Below are 15716 nucleotides of genomic sequence, written 5' to 3' on the forward strand. Positions count from 1 at the left end.
GCACGATCCTGCTCCTGAGGGCTCCCAAATGGAGCCCCGAAAGGGAGGGGACCCCACAGCTCCAGGCGACGGCCCCCCCTGCACGTCCAGCCCCCGCAAACCTGCCCTTCCGCCCAGTGGGGACCCAACGCCCTGCTACTCCCAGCTCCTCCAGCAGGAAGCCAGGGCCTCCTCGCCTCACACGGGGCTCCCGGTCCAGCCCTCCAAGGGCACACGGCCGGTCCTCCAGCTGTACTGGGAGCTCCCCGCGTGGCGGTGGGACTGACCGGGGCCAGTTCCCGCCAGCATTGTCCCCTCCGCAGCTCCCAGGAGCTCTCCCAGGCCTAAGCGGGGCGGCCGTGACCAGCCGTGACCAGCATACGGGGAAGCTCAGCTCTGGAGACCAGCCTCGCCCCTGATCATCACCTCATCCCCACCAGCCCAGCGAGCTAGGATGGGAGGTCCCCGCTGGGCAGCAACGCCCGGGCCCTCCTGCCTTCCCACGGGGCTGCACACCTTCCGCGGCCCCTCCCACAGGACCCCGCCAACCAACAGGAGGCCTCCCACCTCTTCCCCGAAGAGCCCAGGGCGGCTGGATGCACCTGCCCCTCCCTGGCCCTCTGCAGCAGCACGCCTGACGGTGCTCAGGTGATCACAGGAAGGGGACTGTCCTGCCGGCCACTCCCGGCTTGAGCGGCTCCTTCTTTCCCATCTGAGTGGCATGGGCCCGTGATCCTCGGCTCACCCGCCTGAGACGCGGGAAGACTGCTTTCCAGCAGGGGAAGGGTGGTGAGACCCCAAGGACCCCGCAGCAGGTGACCCCTGCCTGGAGGCCTAAGGGCCTGCATCGTGGCCGGACCGGGCCCTGGCTGAGCTCACCTGCTCAGGAGGCCAGGCCTCAGGACAGCCTGGCCGCCGGCCTGTGGGCTGGGCTCAGGGACCCAGACAAGCACTCAGCCCAGCCTCGGGAGTTTCCCCAAACCACAGGCAAGGGGAGGCGGGGCTGAGCACGGGCTCATGATCCACGCCTGGCCGGGTGGCCGCAGCGGACATGCGGCACGTCAGCACCACTGCTGGGAGCCGGGGGCGGCACAGGCAGGTCAAGTCTGTTCTCCAGGGGTGACAATGTTCTGGGGCTCTCTAGGGAGGCGGCACTGGGGGCCCTCACGGGTCTCCAGCACAGGATGCTGTGGGCCGGCCAGGAGAGGGCAACACACCTGAGACAGCCCCCGGGGTGGGCAGGGCCTCGAGAGGAGAAGGGCTGCCCGGAGGCCCCCCACTGACCAGAGGTCCCTCCGGGACAAGTCTGGGCCAGGAGGACCGAGATCAGGAGGCTGGGGGCTTTGGCCCTGCCTGAAACCCCGCCCCGCCCCGCCCTCCGCCTGCCTCAGCCCTGGGAGCCCGCCCCGCACGAGGCTACAATCCCTCCTGCGTCGCCCCTGCCAGCCCTGCGCTGGTTCTGCTGCACGGTTGCCCCCAGGCTGAACCCTGGTTTGCTTTCCCACCAGTCTCGTCCCCAGCCTGGACCACCTGTCCTGGGCCCAGCGCTGCGCCAGCAAGTGCTCAGTGAACCACAGAGCAGAGCGCTGGGGCGTCAGCAGACGCGGCGCCTCCCTCCTGCTTGGTCCGAAAGCCCGTGTCCCACCCTCTGGACCTTCTCCATGCCTGTCCTTGTGAGCACACACCCAGCAGAGCCGCCGCCAGCCCCCAGGGTACCCTGGGCCACCCGCTGACCCCTGGCTCAGTTGCCTCCGGGGCCTTCCCCCCACCCCAGACCCGGCGGAAACATCTTTTTCCTGCCGGCAGGCTGCTGTGCTTCCTGCAGGAAGAGGGCCTCCGGAGGGAAAGTGTTATTTATAGCACCTCACTGAGGGCAGGCCATGGCCAGGGCTGCAGGTGAAGCCTCAGGCCTTGTGAGGGTCCGACCCCCAAGGAGGGAAGCTGAATGCCGGGACAAGGGCAGGCCTGAGATGTAGGGGGTCGGACACAGACTGGTTCCCCAGCTTATCTGCATCTGTCGGGGATCCCACAGCTTTCCCAGGTCCCCACACTTGAACTCTCAGAACTGCAGAAGCAAAGACTTACAGTATTGACACCTGGAGAAGAAGCCGGAGACCAACTCTGATGAGGAAACGGAGGCTGGGGGGGAGGGAACCCGTCAACAAGGCACAGGCGCCACTAACGCGGGCCTTGCAGGCCACAGCAACAGCCAACCTGGTACCACCCTGCCTCATCTCACGGCGCGAGGCGGGCGGGATGTTAGGGGCTGAACCGTGTCTTGAAGAAGGCGGCTGATACGCTAGCCTCCGTCATCTCAGGGCGTGACCTTGTTTGGAAACAGGGCCCCTGCATGTGTGAGTGGTTGTGCCCTGAAGCAGGGCACCCGGGTCAGGAGAGGGAGACCCTGGACACAGACACACACTGGGGCCCGATATGAGGACTGCAAGAAGGAGGTAGCCCTGAGCATGGAGGCAGAGACTGAGTGAGGAGCTGCCAGCCAGGGGCACGGGGCTGCCAGGGACACGGGGGGCCAGGAGGGGCAGGGCAGGCAAGGGGGCCCGGCCCCGCCCCGCAGGCCGGCGCTCAGCCCCCGCCAGAGACGGCAGTCCACTCTGGCCACCCTGCTGCTGGCACTGTGTGACCCTAGGCCCAGCGGACCGACACGCACGCCCGGCCCTTTGCCGGGCCTTTGCCGAGGACTCTGAGGCCAGGTGGGGCGGGCCTCCCCGGGGCCGTGCTCAGGGCAATGGGCTTGCTCTCGAGGGAGGAGTACCTCTGAGGGCCTTCCCACCTGGCTGCACCCCTTCCCCCAGCAGCCGCCCGTGGCTGACAGCAGACCCGCTGGCTAACTCACCTACTCCATCCACCAGCCCACCGGGAGGCTCTCCTCGGAGTCCAGAGCACGGGCTGGGGCCCCTCCAGTGCCCGGAGCTGAGCCAGAGCTTGGAGCCTCGGTCGGACCCCCTCTTGGAGCCTTGGTCTGAACCTTCTGCTCCGGGAGGGAAGAGAAGGCTCTGTGGCCACAAACAGGAAGCCACGACGCGGGGAGCCATCTGGACACCAGGGAGGTGAGAAGCCTCCTCAGAGACCTCCAGCTTGTCTGCAGCCCCAGACCCCGAGAGCCTTTCAACAGGGGTGGGTGTGACTCCTGGCAGGAGAAGCATCAGGAGCTGCCCCACCAACAACTGCGTCCATCCCCACGTCAGGAGTGGGAAGGAGCAGAGCAGGCCCCTCGGCGTGGATGAGGCCCGGAAGCCGCTCGCTGAGTGGAAAAGGCCAGATGCACCCAGGCCCGCTGCACAGTCTGGCCCACAGAGTCCATGGCGACAGGCGCACAGCAGGGCACCCACGGCGGAGGCACTGACGGCGGGACGGGGACCAGCCGAGGGAATCGTCCTGGGTTTGCACTGTGGCGCTCAGTCTTAACAGCTCAGCAGACAGACACTTGCGAACGTGCATCGCACTGTCTGTAAATCACGCCTCAATGAAAACACAGAATAGAGAACAGGAGAAAAGGGTCCCTTCCCTCTGGGTTGGCGGGAAAGGAGCGCCTGGGCTGTGTGGCGGGCCACGGACAGCGGGGTGGGGGAGGGGGTTCCTCCTGCTTCTCTCTGGACCGGCTCTTGCTCAGGCTCTGCTCGGGGCCCGGCCAGCCGGCTCGGGGCAGCAGCCGGCACCTCCTGACGCGAGGCGGGTGAGGCGGGCAGAGGGCATGGCCCTCCCGGCTCAAGACACCGGGCTCCCTTCCACCCTCCCTGGCACCCTGCTCCCATGGCAATGGCCACCCTGAGACTTCGGCTCCTGAGGCTTGAGCTCCTCATTTCAAATCTCCCAGCTTCCCGTGTCCTCCACCTCGGCCACACCTGTGAACCCTCCTTGCAAAGCCGGGGCTGTTTATGAGGCCCTGGAGACAGCGGGGGCCGGGCAGTGCCCAGGTTGTGCCCAGGGGCCCGGGTCCCTGCACTGCACCCCTCATCCCTGCCCAGAGGCCTGCAGGCCAGGAGGCCCAGAGGACCACACAACTTAGAGCCACCCCCTCCCCCGCCCTGCTCGGAGGTATAAACAGCCCCCCAGGCATAAATCCATCCAGAAGCATGGTCCACAGGGCTGGGCAGCCAAGCATTTGCGGCCAGCTTGCTTTGTCCCCAAACCTGGCCCAGCGGCGTTTGCCCTTTGAGGACATGTGCAATGGTCCTGGGGGCACCATGGGTGCCCAGACCAAGGATGACAACCGTGGCCAGTGGGAGGGGACCAATCAGTGGCCAGGGAGAGCCAGGAGCAGGGGCTCCTGTGGGCAGGAGAGGGGACAGATGCCCACGGCTGCCCGGGAAAGGGACAGACGCCCACGACCCCCCAGGAGAGGCGATGGACGTCTGCAGCCACCCAACTGTGGATGCCCCACCGCGTCCCCTGAGGCGTCCATGAGCCAGCATTTCCTGACCCAACTGAGACAGGACCCTCAGGCTGCTCCAGCTCCAAGTCCAACCCAGCAGGCTCTCCTCCGTCCTGGGCTGCCTCTCCAGCCCTGTGGGCCCATCGGCCCTCCCAGACCCAGACACGGAGGCCTCCGTCTCTGCTGGACGTAGGGCTGGATGTCCTGGCCCCTGTGGCTGGCTTGGAGGGGCCCTTTCCACCCTCTCCCCAGTCACGCCAACCCTGGGGCACATTCTGGGCCTGCGAGGGGCCACGCCCAGCATGAGGAAATGGGGGTGACTCAGGGTGGCGTGGTCTTGAGAGACGAGGCCTTGTGGTGACACGTGGTAAGGAGCTGGGTAGCAGCGGAGAGACCTGGGCTCGCGGGACTTGGAGGGCCGGGGCATCAGTTCCAGGCCAGCTGCCAGCCCAGAGTCCTCACTGCATCGTCAGACGACACAACTGTTGCTACTGCTGCTGCTAAGTGGCTTCAATTGTGTCCGACTCTGTGCGACCCCATAGACGGCAGCCACCAGGCTCCACGATCCCTGGGATTCTCCAGGCAAGAACACTGGAGTGGGTTGCCATTTCCTTCTCCAGTGCATGAAAGTGAAAAGTGAAAGTGAAGTCACTCAGTCGTGTCTGACTCTTCGCGACCCCATGGACTGCAGCCCTCCAGGCTCCTCTGTCCATGGGATTTTCCAGGCAAGAGTACTGGAGTGGGGTGCCATTGCCTTCTCCGAGACGGCACAACTAAGTTCATGCAAAATGGTTATTTTCAACTCTGAGGAGAAAATGAGAAACACAACCTAAAATATAACTCTATCGCAGTGTTCCTTAGACTAAGTCTAACTTAGACTAGTCTGCAGGGATGATAAGATTAAGTAGCTGCTCTTAAAAGACAAATCTTAAGGACTTGTCAAATTAAATGCAATAGCAAAGTTAGTAAAAAGTCGACGTGAGAGATTCCTGCCTCTGTGTAACAGACATAACGTCTGCAGTTCACGTCCACGGGCCATTGAAGACGCTGCCCATTGGGGCTGTGCAGGCTGGGGGCAAGGAAAGAACAGGGATCCCAGTCACACCCGATTCCCTAGAGCTGTGTGGCTTTGGGCAAGTTACCTACCCTCTCTATTATTGTTGTTTAGTTGCTAAGTCGCGCACAGCTCTTTGAAACCCCATGGGCTGCAGCATGCCAGGCTTCCCTGTCCTTTACTGTCTCCCGGAGTCTGCTCAAACTCATGTCCATGCAGTCTGACCCTCTCTGGGTCCTGGCTTGACCATCTGCAGAAAGGGGACGTAGGTCCTGCCTCCTCACGGGGGTGCCAGGAGGAGCAAATGAGATCCTGGAATGGGAAGTCAGCCTGTGGGGGCCGTTCACAAAACTAGAGGAACTTTCACAGTGGAGGCTTCAGAAAGAGGCAGCCGGGGATGCGGGACCAGGCTCTCGGGGCTCTAGGCTGGCTCAGCTTCACGCACGAGGTCAGGCCACAGGCCCTCACAGCACAGCCTTCAGGGCCACCTCTGCATTCACCAGTCCCACTAGCTTCTAGAACAGAAGGCCCGGGGCCGAGGAGACTTCAGAGGCCCGCGAGGGAACCAAGTTTCCAAAATACAAAATAAAATCGCAAAAACTGAAATTAACCAAAGTGACTGCATCTATAAACCCTAACAACGTGCCAACTGAATCAATAATTAAATTTACTTTTCATACAATGCATTATATTTGAAAATAAGTGGTAGGTAAATGTTTTCTCACCTCACAATAATTTCTGCTGAGGTTTAGGGTTACCAAGAAATAGCCAATAGTAAATGATTAAGAAATGCATTGCCAATGTCCAAAGACTTTGAAAGGTGTTTTTAGAATTTTTACAACAAAAATATCAGTCCTCCTTGTGGGGTGCAGAGTGTGGGTGCAGAGTCCTAGGGCTCTGGCCGGTGAGAGTGCCCAGCGGGCCTGGGGTCTGGGCTCAGCATCGCCAGCCAGGCCGGCCTCTTGCCTGTCCCCCTCATGTCCAGACGCCAGGACACCGAGTGCCAGCCCAGCCATCCTCACCGTGCAGTGCCAGCCTGCTGCCCCAGGAGCCGCCGTGGCCACCTGTTTGGGGGATGACCGACACGACCTGGGACGATACACCAATAACTTGACTCCCTGTTTCGTCATCTTTAGAAAATACCTATTGTTACCTGACAAATACCTATTGTAGGAGGGCTTCCCAGGTAGGGTTAGTGGTAAAGAACTCACCTGCCAGTGCAGGAGACTAGGAGACCCGGGTTCAGTCCCTGGGTGGGGAAGAGCCCCTGGAGGAGGGCAGAGCACCCACTCCAGCACGCTTGCCTGGAGCTTCCCATGGACAGAGGAGCCTGGCAGACTACAGTCCAAGGGGTCGCAGAGAGTCGGACAGGACTGAAGTGACCTAGCACAGCACAAAGTAGTAGAAAACAAGAGCTTCTCTCTGCGTCTCTTCCTCCCAAAGGTTGATTTTCATTCTTCTTACGGGTTATTTTCCACCTATAGACTTGAGTTTCGGTCTCTTGTTTTAAGACAGTTCGACAACTCTCTTGAAGTGCCCCTCGAGCAAGACAAGTGTGTTGGGGACCCTGCCCCTCCCTTCCCACCCTTCCCGAGGCTACACCTGATGCTCCGTCGCCCAGAGACCACCACCCGCACTTAACTCCCCAGAGACCACCACCCACACTTAACTTGCTTCAGGAGGACAGCACAAGTCACGCTCAGGGTTGGGGCCGGTGAGTGTGGTCTGTAGCCTCTCACTCTCCTCCTCGGTGAGACAGGGGCGGCACAGCAGGTCCCGAGGCCTCACATGGCAAGGTGGGGAGGATGAGGAACGCGAGAGACATGAACAAGACTTTCTGCAAATACACGCTCACTTGACCTGCAGCCTGGAACCGCTGGTGCTGGTGGGGCTGCTTGGTTAACTCTCTGAACCTCAGCTCCTTCACCAGTAAAACGGGGAGAAGACCAGTGCCCACCTCACTAAGAGGCTGTGAGCTCAGTTCAGAGCGCTTTGCCCCGAGGGCACGCCTGGCCCAGTGTAAGGGGTCATGACTGCAGTCCCTATTCCGAGAGAGAAATCCACAGCTCAGACCCCAACAGGGTAGGTGGAGGGAGGCGTGGCCCTCTGGAGGGAGCACTGGGGCATGTGAACACCGCCCGTGGGGGACACACATGTGTCAGTGTCATCTGTGTGACTGTGGGGGACACACATGTCAGTCCAGTGTCATCCATGTGACTGTGGGACACACGTGTATCATCCCAGTGTCACCCGTGTGACTGTGTGGGACACACGTGTGTCAGTGTCATCCGTGTGACTGTGGAGGACATGGGTATCAATGTCACCCGTGTGACTGTGGGGGACACACGTGTGTCAGTCCGGTGTCATTCCATGTGACTGTGGGGGCACACATGTATCAGTGTCATCCGTGTGACTGTGGGGCACACGTGTCATCCCAGTGTCACCCGTGTGACTGTGGGACACACGTGTGTCATCCCAGTGTCACCCGTGTGACTGTGGGGGACACACGTGTGTCAGTGTCACCCGTGTGACTGTGGGGGACACATGTGTGTAAGTCCAGTGTCATGCCATGTGACTGTGGGGGACACACGTGTGTCAGTGTTATCCATGTGACTGTGGGGGACACATGTGTGTAAGTCTGGTGTCATTCCGTGTGACTGCGGGGGACACATGTGTGTAAGTCCAGTGTCATTCCATGTGACTGTGGGGGACACACGTGTGTCAGTGTCATCCATGTGACTGTGGGGGACACACATGTGTAAGTCTGGTGTCATTCTGTGTGACTGTGGGGGACACGTGTGTAAGTCCGGTGTCATTCCATGTGATTATGGGGGCACACATGTATCAGTGTCATCCGTGTGACTGTGGGGCACATGTGTGTCATCCCAGTGTCACCCGTGTGACTGTGGGGGACATGTGTGTGTCAGTCTGGTGTCATTCCGTGTGACTGTGGGACACACGTGTGTCATCCCAGTGTCACCCGTGTGACTGTGGGGGACACACATGTGTCAGTCTGGTGTCATTCCATGTGACTATGGGGGCACACATGTGTCAGTGTCACCCGTGTGACTGTGGGGGACACATGTGTGTAAGTCCGGTGTCATTCCATGTGACTGTGGGGGACACATGTGTCAGTGTCACCCGTGTGACTGTGGAGGACACACGTGTCAGTCTGGTGTCATTCCGTGTGACTATGGGGGCACACATGTGTCAGTGTCACCCGTGTGACTGTGGGGGACACACGTGTCAGTCCGGTGTCATTCCGTGTGACTGTGGGGGACATGTGTGTCATCCCAGTGTCACCCGTGTGACTGTGGCGGACACATGTGTGTAAGTCCGGTGTCATTCCATGTGACTGTAGGGGACACGTGTCAGTTTGGTGTCATTCAGGGTGACTGTGGGGGACACACGTGTCAGCCCGGTGTCATCTGGGGTGACTGTTGGGCTGTAGGTCCTTGCCCTCGGGTCACGTGTGGACTCTGGCTCGGGAGACTGCACGTGCAGATGGGAGGGCAGGTGGAGAGGGAGACAGCTTCGGAGCAAAACGGTGGCAGACTCCAGACACACCCTGTGCCAGTCACTGACCTCTACTGACCGGACATTTTCCAAAATGAAACATTTTCAGGGAAAAAAGCCTTCCCACATCGAAAGGCCCCTGCCGTGCCCCTCAGGGCTGAGGAATCGGGGCTGGCCCTGACCTGACAGCTGCCACCGTCCCCCAAGGGCATCTGTGCTGCAGGTGGGGTGCAGGGGAGGGCGGAGACCCCCAGAACCACCCCAGACGGGGCCAGGCGGGCAGCTGCCGGTGGGTCCCAGCTGGGGCTGCGCCCGGCGGCAGGTCAGCTATCTGTTTTGTCCAAGGAAAGCAGACAGAACAGTTGGCATCTCAGCAGCACCCGGAGCCCAGCCTCCTGCCCAGCTAACTCAATTATCTGCACCAGTGAGCTGGGCAGAGGCACCGGCGTGACAGTCACCTCCCAGGGTCTACTCTATGCTCTGCCTGGGTGTGCAAAACTAGGGGCCCGCAGAGCATGTGAGGGGTTCAGACAGCAAGGGGCAAAGGGCGCCAGCCACCCCGGCCTCCTGCCCTCCAGCTGCGTCCAGCTCCTGAGGGCAGTGCCTACAGCAGGACAGCAGCCTTGCCTGGCTGAGGAGCCGTGATGCCCACAGAGGGCATGTGCAGGGAGTAGGAGCAGAGAGCCGCCTGCCCTGGACGCGGGCGGTCCCGGCTGGCCTGCGGGTGAGCGTCCCGGGGAGGGGGCCGGCTCCACAGCTCCCGCCACCCAGTTGCTCCCCCAGGAGATTTCCCAGCCTGGCCAGACCACCAGGATCACTGTGATGGATGGGGTGGGCTGAGACCAGGAGCGTGGGGAGCAGCGTCTTAGGAGACAGGCCCTTAGGAGACATCACGCCCTCCTGGGGAGAAGCAGGGCCTCGGCTAGGTCCACCTACAGTCCCGAGGACACGAGCTCGGGGGGCAGAGTGTGACCCTAATTGCAGACATTTGTGGAGTATCCACCATGAGCTGAGGACTTCACTGCGAAGTCAAGACCTGAACCTTGACTCCCAGTCTGCCTTGCTTCACAGTCAAGTTCCTGCTGTAACGTCACCCATCTTCCCAGAAGGTACTGGAGATCACCCCAGTGAGCGCGATCCAAGGGAGATGGGATGGGGGAAGAGCCTGGGGCTGCATCCACACCCTAAACGGCTGCCACGCTTCTCTGCTCGGCTTACTGCTAGTCCCGCTTCATTCAGGGGTGCGTTGGGAAAAGCCTCTTTTCCCGGGATCTCCACCAGCGGGTGGCAGTCAAGCCCACCACAGATTAATCCAAGAGGAACCCTAATAGGGCGTCCAAATCAGAACCAGGTGGTTTCAGCATGCCATCGCGGGGGTTCCCCGGCCACAGAGGGCTCCTGGCCTGAGGACCCTGGGGGAGGGCTTAGAGGTGCCCGCGGTGTCCGGAAGGCAAATATGGGGCTCCAAGACATGGTTCTTTCCAGCTCTGAGTTTAATTCTTACAGAAGTTGGTGTTTATTCTGGTTACAAATGGACTTTAAAATTCGGGGAGGGATGAAAAGTGGGTCAGTTTACTGTCCAGATGGGGAGGAGTTGCATCACTGCAAGCAGTGACCAGCCTGGGGTTCCGGGGAGGAAATCATCTCAACCACTCACCCTCACCATCTCCAGAGTCACTGAGGCAGGCACGTCCAAGCTGAGGGAAGCCCAGGACCTGTCCTGTCCAAGGTCGCAGTGAGGCCGCCACCGAGCCAAAGAAACGCAGCTCATGCAGGGCTGGTCTTGTGTCCTCCTGGCCCCCGGAAGACCCCGAGTTGGTTCATGTCTGTACTTGAGTGAGCTCGTGTCTACACCTGGGTCAGCTCGTTTCTATGCCTGGGTGAGTTCGTGTCTACACCTGGACCAGTTTGTGTCTACGCCTGGGCTGGTCACGTCTCTGATGTCAGGACAGTGGTTGGCACAGTGTTGATAAGTCAAGAAGATCTGAGTCAGAATCCTTCTAAGATGTTCCCTATGGAGGTGGGGTGGGGTCCTTTAATCCACCAATGTCTCCAAGTCCTGACTTTTCCAGTTTTAACAAAGTTTTCAGGTTCACAGGAGAAAGCAGGCTGGTGGTGGCAAGTCAGGGTGGGGCGGAGCATGGGAGGCGCCGTTTACCGAGAGGAGCCCTAGCTCTGGTGGTGGTGGTGACTACATGAATGTCCTCAGTACCACAGAATGGTTTGCTTGGAGTCATTAAATGGTCAGTTTTATGTTATATATATTGAACCACAATAAAGTTTTAATATTTAAAGTATAATAATTATAAAGAAAAATATAATAAACATGCATCAACCCACCCAACTACAAAATGTTAGCACTTTGTCAAATTTTCTTCAGTTTTTTACTTAAAAGAAATGAAAGTTTAAAAAATGTTTCAGAGGGATTTTTCTCAGGAACTCAAGGGAATGTCAACACAAGAGAAACAATCAGTGTGACGCACCCGAGCACATGACGACCTCAACTGACACAGAAAAAAATCATCTGTCAAAATCCAACACCCGTGCTTGGTAAAAGACACCGAGGAAAGCTGGATTAGAAGGGATTTCCTCAACACGATAAACAGCATTTATGAAAAACCCACGGCAAGTATTCTACTCTGTGGTAAGGACTAGAAGCTTCCTTCTCAGATCAGGAACAGGTCGGGGCTGCCGGCTCTCACCACGGCCGCTCAGCTCTGCGCGGCAGGTTCCAGCCAGGGCGATTAGGGGAGAAGCAGAAACAAGAGCCATCTTCACAGAAAAGGAGTACAGCTGTGTCTACTCACTGCTGACACAACCCTACCTATGGAAATCTCTCCCAAAGAATCCGCACACAGAAGCCACAAGAGCGAAGAGACAAATGTTTAGGGGACAAGATCAGAGCCCAAAAGTCAGCTGCGATTCTGTACACTGGCAGTGAATAATCCGAAGAAGACATTAAGAAAACAACGCCACTTAGGAAGGCTTTCAGAGTGTCTGAGGACTGGGCATCAGGACAGTCTGGCGGCCTCCTGAGGTGGAAACATCTCGTTATTCATGGTCCTTGCTGGGGGAGCCTGTGTCAGCTCCTTTAATTTTTCATGCCTGTTAGTGAGTCTCATTACAACCAAGGAAAGCAAATGCACTTGATGGGGACGGAAGGGCATGAGGTGTGGGCCACACCCACAGGAGGCCCGAGCAGCCTGGGTCTCTGGACCCAGGAGCCATCCCACTCCCTTCATGTCTCAAGAGTCACAGGAAACTGGGAGCAAAATCCCAGGCCCCTTGGAGGAAATGCGGCCTGAATCAGCCTTCCCCGGAGGCGGGAGGAGCAAACCAGGCCCCGGAAATTGTTCTTAGGGGGGTGTTTTCCACTTGAGAAGTTGGTGGGGATTTTTTAAGTTGAAGAAGGAACTAGAAGTGTTTTTTTAAAGATGGTTTTGTGACTCGGGACCAGAAAAATGAAGTGTTATTTCCCAGTTCTCTCTCTGTGGCCCCGAGACTCTCAGAGCTGGAGGCTGCTCCACCACTGAGAGGCTCCCTCTTCCCTTGTTTCTGTTCCTCTCTTGCCAACACCTATGTAACACCTGCTAAGATCTATGGATGGAGATACCAGGAAGAGAAACACTCTGATGCATGCAGGTGACTGGCTGAGAGAGAAGGAGCCCTGGACCAGCAGACCGGAGCCCTGCCTGCCCAGCCAGCGTTTGCAGCCCAGCAAGGTGGCTTGGAGCCAACCCGCTCCCTCCCGGGGCCCCTGAGTGCCCTCTGTGGACTGGAGGGCGGGCAGGGCAGGCAGGGCTGGGGCTGACACGGGAACAGACCCCTTTGACTCGTTTTCCTAAAGGCCAAACCCATTAAGAAGTCAAAAGAACTTTAAAAGAAAAGGGAAGTGACACTGATGGAAAATGAAAAGAGGAAGAGAGATGGGTTTTAAAAGATGGACAAGAGATGTTTCTACTCCAGGCCATTCTGGGGCCAGAGCTGGGCTGACACCAGAGGCTGCCATGGACTCCGAAGGGGGCCAGGTTTGGGAAGCGAAGGAAAACACTTATAAGGTGCCTGCTAGGGGCTGGGCCTTATAGGTGGTCAGACAGGAGCTGGCAGGAGGGCATCACAGGGAGATAAACACACAGAGCAGAATGTGACACCCACCCACGGGGAGCTCAGCAGGAGGGGTTGTTCCCTCTAAACCTGAGCAGCTTGGGAAACTAGAGGCTGGAGGGCAGATCAGAACAGCTTGTGTGTCCTTCCCCTGGTACATAAGTGAGGAACCACCCACACCCTGGTTATCCAGGGAGTGAGCAACACAGGCTGACACACAACTACAAACAGATCAAAAACTTTCCCCCAAAACCGCTGCTGAAAGCACAGACCTTTGTGACGCTTTGTCTGGGGAGGAAACCCAGTCATTGTGATTCCCGGTCTCATTTCCAAGTTTAATCCCAAAGACTCACAAACCCAAATTCAAAGCAGGAAAAAAAACAAAGCATGCATAATAAGCAGGCTGGAGTCCTCTTGCCCGACCTGAAGGGAACCCAGGTCCAGGGACCCGCAGCCCCGCCCACTCGGGGAGGGTTCTTTGTGCGAAGTCAGCGGCCCCATTAGAAGTGAGTTGCAGGGGACACCGCGTTGGGGACCCAGACGTTCACAAGAGGCAAACCCCCCTGCTTCTGCGGCTCGAACAAGGCCGCAGGCTCCTCAGCATTGAATTTGAACGAGCCAATAGTGTCCCAACCGCTGAAACAGGAAGCCAGATAAAGCACTGCCGCGGGGATGCGCGGCCCAGACGCGGGGCCGGCTGAGCCCCGGGCTCTCCTAACAGAGTCCCGTGACTCGCCAGCTGAGGTTCCTCTGTTGCGCCGGGGCGAGGAGCCTGTCTGCCCGGTGGGGGTCACCGCTGCACCCCGCTCCTCCGCCCCGCCCCTCAGCCTCCCCTCTCGGCCCGGAGCAGACCCGGCCGGCTCCTTATCCTCCGACCAGTCTCCGTGGCTCTGAGCACAGAAGGGACCACAGGGCCCAACACCCTTAGGTGGGCTCCGAGTCCGGCGGCTCTGGGAAGCCTTCTCAGGCGCGGGCCAAGGCCGGCCTCCGAGGACCTGCCCGAGGGCGCTTCTCCGCGCATCCCGGAGCCAGGGAACGCTTTCTGGAACAGCCGCCAAGGTCACCTGCCCGGCTGTTCACCGCGCTCGGCTGGGATGGAAGAGGATGTGGGCAGGGTGCGTGTGTGTGTGTGCGCGCGTGTGTGTAATAACGTAGCGCCCGGTATTTCTGATCATAGGATCTCAACACCCTTTAAATTACACCGCAAGGGAACGAAAACGCGGCCCAGACGGGGTGGGCCGGGACGGCCCCCGACAAGCCGACTCCTGCACAGACGCGCAGCCCCGTGGGGACCTTCTCGGGTGCTTGTTCCAGCTCCTCTCCCGCTCCCCGCGCGCAGCCTCCCAAGGGCGCAAGACCACATCCCGGGACTCGTGCCCAGCCCCGCAGGACGCCCCCGGCCCCGCCCCGGAATCCGCCCGGCGACCCCCCCGGTCCCCGCGCGGACCACTCACCCGCGCGCCTGCGCCCCGGGGCCCGGGCTCCGCGCCGCCGCCGCGCACAGCTGCGCATCCGGACCGCGCCGCAAGAAAGTTCTCGAGCTCCCGCGCCGGGTCGGGTCTCGTGGAGTCTCGGCGTCCACGCTCCGGCCGCGGGTAGCACTAGGGCAGCCGCGGGCGCCGGGCCCACGACGAGGAGAGAGGCGGCATCCCGAACAAAGTGCGTCCCCGGCCGGGCGCGGGGCGGAGCCTGCTGACCCGCTGCCCCGGGCACACGCCGGCCGCCTCCCCGGGCCAGGGGCGGAGGCTGCGCCGCCAAGCGCCCGCTCCCCCCCGCGCTGTGCCAGTCGAACCCACAGAGGGGCGGAGGCGCCGGGCCCTTCCAGACTTTGTCATTGGAAAGCTATTCCCGTAACCCTTTCCTGCCTTCGCCTTCCGTCCCGCCTCCGCGGCCGCAGAAAGGCGGAGCTGGGTGGGGGGCAGGAAGCCTCCGCACAATCGGGCCTTTCCTAGGCCCGGGGACCGCCGCCCCCGCCCCGCGCTCCCTCGGGCTGCGGCCGCCCCGCCGTCCCGAGGCGCCGCGACAGATGGGTCGCCCCCCGCCCTTCCGCCCGGGCCCCCTTCCTTCCTCTCTGCTCCGCGGTCTGGCGTGGGACGCGGGGGCAGAGAGGCGGGGAGACTCCAGCAGGGCCTGGCAAGTAGCTGTGCTCAGTGAAACGCCCCGGGACTCCATCCCACCTCCTGACCCTGGCCTGTCCCGCCTCCTTCTAGACCCTGGGACGGGGAGGAGGGCAGGAGGGGGAAAGGAAACGAACAGCGGACCCGCAGACCGGCTGGAGTGGGGGCCAGGCCACGTGGCTTCCCCGGACCGTGCCTCCCGGGAGGCCTGCGGATGTCAAGTGGCCCCAGCTTCTGGAGCCTCCGGCCCCTGAGAAAGGCAGCTGTGGGACCAAGGAGCCAGCAGCCTGAGCCCAGAGGCAGCCAGCTCCACAGAACATTCAGATTGACGTCTGGGACTAGGTCCCTGGGAGGTCCCAGAACGTCCGCCTGCAACATCCGCTGTGTGCAGAGGGTCAGCAGAGTCCTGCCCAGCCCCTCCAGTCAGACGGGTCACAGTGGCCGTGCACACAGAGGATGATAAGGGCGCGCTAGGTAGTGGACTGGCTGTGACATCGAGGAAGTTCTCAACTGATCAGAGAAAACGATTTTGATGTCTTTTTTGCCCATGAAA

At 60.2% G+C, this 15716-nt stretch overlaps 1 protein-coding gene across 11 annotated transcripts in view; it reads right to left on the reverse strand.

Annotated features, from left to right (window-relative positions):
- NAV1 (neuron navigator 1) overlaps positions 1-14862 on the reverse strand; it is a 190661-nt gene extending 175799 nt beyond the window's left edge. For 5 of the 11 annotated variants that reach the window (XM_043923150.1, XM_043923149.1, XM_043923143.1 and 2 more), the window contains exon 1: positions 14501-14860. The gene's annotated coding sequence lies outside the window, so the exon portion shown is untranslated. Of the gene's footprint in view, positions 1-14500 lie in introns of all 11 variants that reach the window. The other 6 variants (XM_043923147.1, XM_043923145.1, XM_043923146.1 and 3 more) reach the window with 4 other exon arrangements.
- Between the last annotated feature and the right edge of the window lie 854 nt (positions 14863-15716).

Source organism: Cervus elaphus, chromosome 14 (assembly GCF_910594005.1).
Source record: "Cervus elaphus chromosome 14, mCerEla1.1, whole genome shotgun sequence".
NCBI classification, from domain to species: Eukaryota; Metazoa; Chordata; class Mammalia; order Artiodactyla; family Cervidae; genus Cervus; species Cervus elaphus.